At 44.5% G+C, this 6,000-nt stretch overlaps 1 pseudogene; it reads left to right on the plus strand.

Moving 5' to 3' along the window:
- Positions 1-910: 910 nt before the first annotated feature.
- LOC119877851 lies at positions 911-5,582 on the plus strand (annotated as a pseudogene).
- The last annotated feature ends 418 nt before the right edge of the window (positions 5,583-6,000 follow it).

The following is a 6,000-nucleotide window of genomic DNA, read 5'->3' on the forward strand; positions in this document are numbered from 1 at the left end:
TATTTTTTTAAGATTTATTTATTTGAGAGAGAGAGAAAGAGAGAGATTGTACGTGTGTGCACATCCAAGCAGGGGAGGAATAGAGGGAGAGAATCTCAAGCAGACTCCCTGCTATGCATGGAGCCCTAGGTGGGGCTTGATCCCATGACCCTGAGATTATTACCCGAGATAAAATTAAGAGTCAGCCACTCAACTGACTGAGCCACCCAGATGCGCCATGTAGAAGATGTTATTAAACCACCTATAAGATAAAATGCTTCTATCCTTCCCTGAATCTACATGATAATTACTATCATTAGACTATATTTCAACACAAGAGAAAATAGTATTTAGCCATAAATTATTATATAAAAAAAATCAAAGATGTGGAAAAATATAGCATTAAGTAAAAAAAAGTAATAAAAATGGAGAATGACTCCATTGTTTAAAATACACACACATGCACGTGTACGCACATACATACACACACCTAGAACACATGGCATGGAAATACATACAAATGTCAGGTGATTATAGGCAACTTTGATTTTTCTTTACCGTTCTTTTGAATTTTCCAAAATCTTCATAATGAACACAACCATAAGGAAACTTGGGAGTTTTGTACTTGGAAACATGTTTCTTCATTACTTTTTAGCTTTATTTAACTTGAACCAGTGCTGATAAGAGCAGCTACAGATACCCATTCTCTAAATGGTATTTCAAACAGGACAAAGCAATTATTAGCTTAACTGCTGTGTAAGTCCTGATATCAGAGTCCTGGAAGACGAACACATGGTTCCTGGTCTCTCCTCTCAGTCAGTGATGGGCTGAGGTGTCAGAACTAAGTAGTGATCGTCATGACTTCTTCAATAAGGAATAATAAATACTAATTTCTCTCTCTTCCCCCCCCCCCCACTCTCTCTGTCCCTCTCTCCTACTAGAAATACCATTAGCCAGTTTACGAGGGGAGCAAGGCCCCCGTGGAGAGCCCGGCCCAAGAGGACCCCCGGGGCCCCCCGGCTTACCAGGTCATGGGATACCTGGAACCAAAGGAAAACCAGGGCCACAGGGATACCCAGGAATTGGAAAACCAGGTATGCCTGGGATGCCAGGAAAGCCAGGAGCCATGGGAATGCCAGGGGCAAAAGGTGACATTGGACCCAAAGGGGAGATCGGGCCTATGGGGATCCCAGGGCCGCAAGGACCTCCAGGGCCTCACGGACTTCCTGGCATTGGAAAACCAGGTGGGCCAGGGCTACCGGGGCAGCCAGGTGCAAAGGGAGAGCGAGGACCCAAAGGTCCCCCGGGACCTCCAGGCCTTCAGGGTCCGAAAGGAGAGAAGGGCTTCGGGATGCCAGGTCTGCCAGGCCTAAAGGGTCCTCCAGGGATGCATGGCCCCCCTGGCCCTGTTGGACTTCCCGGGGTGGGTAAACCAGGAGTGACAGGCTTCCCTGGGCCCCAAGGCCCCCTGGGAAAGCCAGGTCCTCCAGGGGAACCTGGGCCCCAAGGCCCTGTTGGGGTCCCAGGAGTTCAAGGGCCTCCTGGGATGCCTGGAGTTGGAAAGCCAGGCCAGGATGGGATCCCTGGCCAGCCAGGATTTCCAGGTGGCAAAGGGGAGCAAGGACTGCCAGGGCTGCCAGGACCTCCAGGCCTTCCAGGGATTGGGAAACCGGGCTTCCCAGGACCCAAGGGTGACAAGGGCATAGGGGGTCTTCCTGGGGCTCTAGGACCAAGAGGGGAGAAAGGACCAGTCGGTGCCCCTGGAATGGGGGGCCCCCCAGGAGAGCCAGGCCTGCCTGGGATCCCAGGTCCTATGGGTCCTCCAGGTGCTATTGGTTTTCCCGGACCCAAGGGAGAAGGTGGCATTGTAGGGCCACAGGGGCCACCAGGTCCCAAGGGTGAGCCAGGGCTTCAAGGCTTCCCAGGAAAGCCAGGTTTCCTTGGTGAAGTAGGGCCCCCTGGCATGAGGGGCTTGCCAGGTCCCATAGGGCCCAAGGGGGAAGCTGGGCACAAAGGGTTACCAGGGGTCCCTGGGGCTCCAGGGTTGCTTGGACCAAAGGGAGAACCAGGAATCCCAGGGGATCAGGGTCTACAGGGCCCTCCAGGCATCCCAGGGATCGCAGGCCCCAGTGGGCCCATTGGACCACCTGGAATGCCAGGCCCAAAAGGGGAACCAGGCATCCCAGGGCCCCCTGGGTTCCCTGGAGTAGGGAAGCCTGGAGTAGCAGGACTTCATGGGCCCCCAGGGAAGCCTGGTGCCCTTGGTCCTCAAGGCCAGCCGGGCCTTCCAGGGCCCCCAGGCCCTCCAGGGCCCCCAGGGGCCCCAGCTGTGATGCCCCCGACACCACCACCCCATGGAGAGTATCTGCCAGATATGGGGCTGGGAATCGATGGAGTGAAACCCCCCATGCCTATGGGGCTAAGAAAGGCAAGAACGGAGGGCCAGCCTACGAGATGCCTGCCTTCACAGCTGAGCTGACTGCGCCTTTCCCACCTGTGGGGGCCCCAGTGAAGTTTGACAAACTGCTCTATAACGGCAGACAGAACTACAACCCACAAACGGGCATCTTCACCTGCGAGGTCCCTGGGGTCTACTACTTTGCATACCATGTTCACTGCAAGGGGGGCAATGTGTGGGTTGCTCTGTTCAAGAACAACGAGCCCATGATGTACACGTACGATGAGTACAAAAAGGGCTTTCTGGACCAGGCATCTGGGAGTGCGGTGCTGCTGCTCAGGCCCGGAGACCGAGTGTTCCTCCAACTGCCCTCAGAACAGGCTGCAGGACTGTATGCGGGGCAGTACGTCCATTCCTCCTTTTCAGGATATTTATTATATCCCATGTAAAAAAAAAGAAAAGAAAGAGAGATTTAATAGAAGAAAAGAAAATGACGCACCGAAAAGATCCAAATGAAAAACATAATTGCTTCAAAACATTTATATAGTTGGAAAGTCATATTTAAGTGAAAATCTGAACCATCATGTACAAATAAAAACTAAGATGCATGTTAAATGCTCTGCATAGCAGCCTATAATTAAAAATGATGGGATAGATTTATGTATCAAGTACTGACACTTGTGTTGTACCCACTGGAATCATATTAGCTGTTGTATTGTTATATGCTTCCATGATAACCTGCTTATTCAGATCAGTCAAAATATTTCAGTATGAAAGATCATAGCTAATGAAAAGTCACTTGCTCACATTGTTTAAAGATTTATAAATATGGCTTAAAGAAATGTTAATGATAACAAGTATATATACCGTATTTACTTGCATAATTTCCTCTGTATATGGGAGGGTGTTTTGTCAGGGAAGGTGGGGAAGCAGTTCTGCTGTGTTATAGTCCCGATGGGAAGGAGTCAGGGGGAGCAGTAGGGTGTTAGTCCAAGGGCTATTTCCTGCCTGTCAGAGACCAGGTCTTTTATCAACATGAGTCCTACTCAGAATTGTGTTATCTCGTGTCTCTAAAAGAACAAATGAGCCAATTGCCTGCTGTGTTATTTACTCAGCAAACCCTGTGTGCTTCGCACTGGATGAGCCATTTGGGGGATATAAGACAGGAGCTAAAAAACCAGGTGGGAGACAGGAGCAGGAATTAATTCACTTATTTCTCGAGGATCCTTTTTGTTTCATTTTCTGTAATTTTTTTTTCTTCCCACCATGTAACTTCCACAATGACCCAATTAATATAAAACATGTGGAAGTCACAAGGAAAAAATAATTTTCCAGTATTGTGGAATGTTCATTATTAATAGCAATTTTTAATTGCGTTTACATGCATATAAAAATCCGCCTCCTTTGCCTACCATACAAATGACTACAATGAGGTTTCGCTCTTGAAGGGGTGATCAGTATTTTTCAGTAGCTACTGAATTTTGAAGAAATTTCCTGGTACAGGATATATGCAAGTTGGCATATCGTCTGAGGTTCCAAAGCCAGTTTTCAAAATCCAAGCCATCTTTTATTTGAGAAGAAAAAAAGTTTCAGAGTTTCAGAATTATATAGGAAAGTAGTTTTTTTGGGAAAAAAAAAAAGAGAAAAAAGAAAAAACGATTTCTGAAGTTTTAAATTTAGAAATGGGATATACTACTTCCTAGTGTAGGTACTAAAATTGTAGGAAAAGAACTCTTTCTTTAGAAGCAACCTGTGGAAGAGCTATCTGAAATGTCAGAGGGCAGTAAGAGCCCGTACTTCGGGCACCTCATACTCAGTGCAAGGCAAGAGTCAATATAGGTTTAAAGAGAAAAATAAGTATCCTTCCAGGTTTTCACTTAGGTACATACTAACTGCTGCGGGCATTCAAATCTGGTCTCAAAACGTGGGCAAACTATTTCAGTCAGCTATGAGTCTGCTGCTGATACTATAAAGCCACTGTGGGAAATAATGTGGGGCTATGGTAGTAGAATGTTCTGTTCCTCAAAATTAAGAGTAAGAAATTGAGGGGAAAGGTACAGGTGGAAAAATACACAAATAAATACGGTATAAACACACATGGAAATGTGTCTATGTCAAATCTGAATCATTTTAACCATCAAGAAAATTCTCCTCAGCCTAATAGGTGTCTTTCCCCTATATGGTATACGAGCACCTTTTCTTCTCGATTTCTTAAGAGAAATGAATTCATTACCAGGGCACTGCTAATTCTATGACAAACTTTTCCCATCAAAAGATTTCTGACCCAAACTTCATTTTCCGACCCAAACTTCATTTTCAAAGCAGACAGCATCTATATGGTCAAACATCCTTCAGGTTGGTCTTGAGGATGCTGGTTTTGGACTGATGACTATGGAGGCAACAGGGATCCATTAGGCTCCTTCTGCTGAATAGCTGCATTGAAATGGCTTGGAAGCAAGTCAGATCAGCTGATCCATAAATCCGTATTTATCTGTACATGTATGGGCTTTTTATTTCCACCAGGTATGAAAGACAGTACCTCTTTAGTTAAGACCAAATTTCACTTTTAAAAATACCTTCCAACTTATTTATTGGTTGTTACTCAATTGCCTAAATATAAATATATATATATATATATAATGTGCGTGAGTGTGTATATTATCAGGCATATGCTTCTAACTTTTAGATAGGGAAGGAGCAAAATCTATGCCAGATACTGTGTATTCTACAATGGTGCTAATCTCAGAGCTAAATGAATTACTCCATATAATTTAAAAAAAGAATTTTAAATAATTATCTATGTGTCTGTTTCCCTTTTAAGTGTTGCACATCATGTTAACACATTAGTGTAAAAACAGATGAAACAACCACATGCTCAAAAGTCTAGGGATAGTGTTATAATCCCTATTTAATTCAAAATCAACTAGAACTTTTCCATGTGAAATGGACCAAACTGGCATTATGTTATTTAAACACAGAGTTTTAATGCAGTATGACATCCCACAGAGGAAAAGAATGTCTATAGTGGGTGACTGTTCTCAAATATTTTATAGAAAACCATGAAAGGTGCTCTATAAAAAACTGGTGACTTTTTTTTTTTTTGAGTTTCCATGATAGATTTGAGACTTGTCAATAGCAAATCATTTTTGTATTTAAATTTTTGTACTGATTTGAAAAAAAGACTTATTAAATATCTTTAAAAGTATGTTTCTCATCTTATTCATATCACTCAACTGACACTGAACCTCATACTTTTTCTATCCCCTGGTATACTAAGGAGCTCTGAAACAGAGACCGACAATAATCACAGCTTAAACAGGACAATTATTTCTCTTTGACATAATAGTTCCAAGCATCAGCAGTCCAGGGCTCATGTGGTAGTTCTAGTGAGAGCCCCAGGTTCCTTCTATCTAGCTGCTTTTCCATCCCAAAGGTGTTGCCCTCATCCCCAAAGTCCAGGACAGCTAACCATCACAGCTATATTCCACAGTGGGAAGGTGAAAAAAATCAGGAAGGGGAGGGCAGGCTCCCTAATTAAAGAATTCAAGCCAGTAGTTGCTTACATTACATCCTCCCACATCGTATTGCTCTGAATTTAGTCACACTGCCCAAAGCTACCAGGA

This window comes from Canis lupus, chromosome 33, assembly GCF_011100685.1.
Source record: "Canis lupus familiaris isolate Mischka breed German Shepherd chromosome 33, alternate assembly UU_Cfam_GSD_1.0, whole genome shotgun sequence".
Classification (NCBI taxonomy): domain Eukaryota; kingdom Metazoa; phylum Chordata; class Mammalia; order Carnivora; family Canidae; genus Canis; species Canis lupus.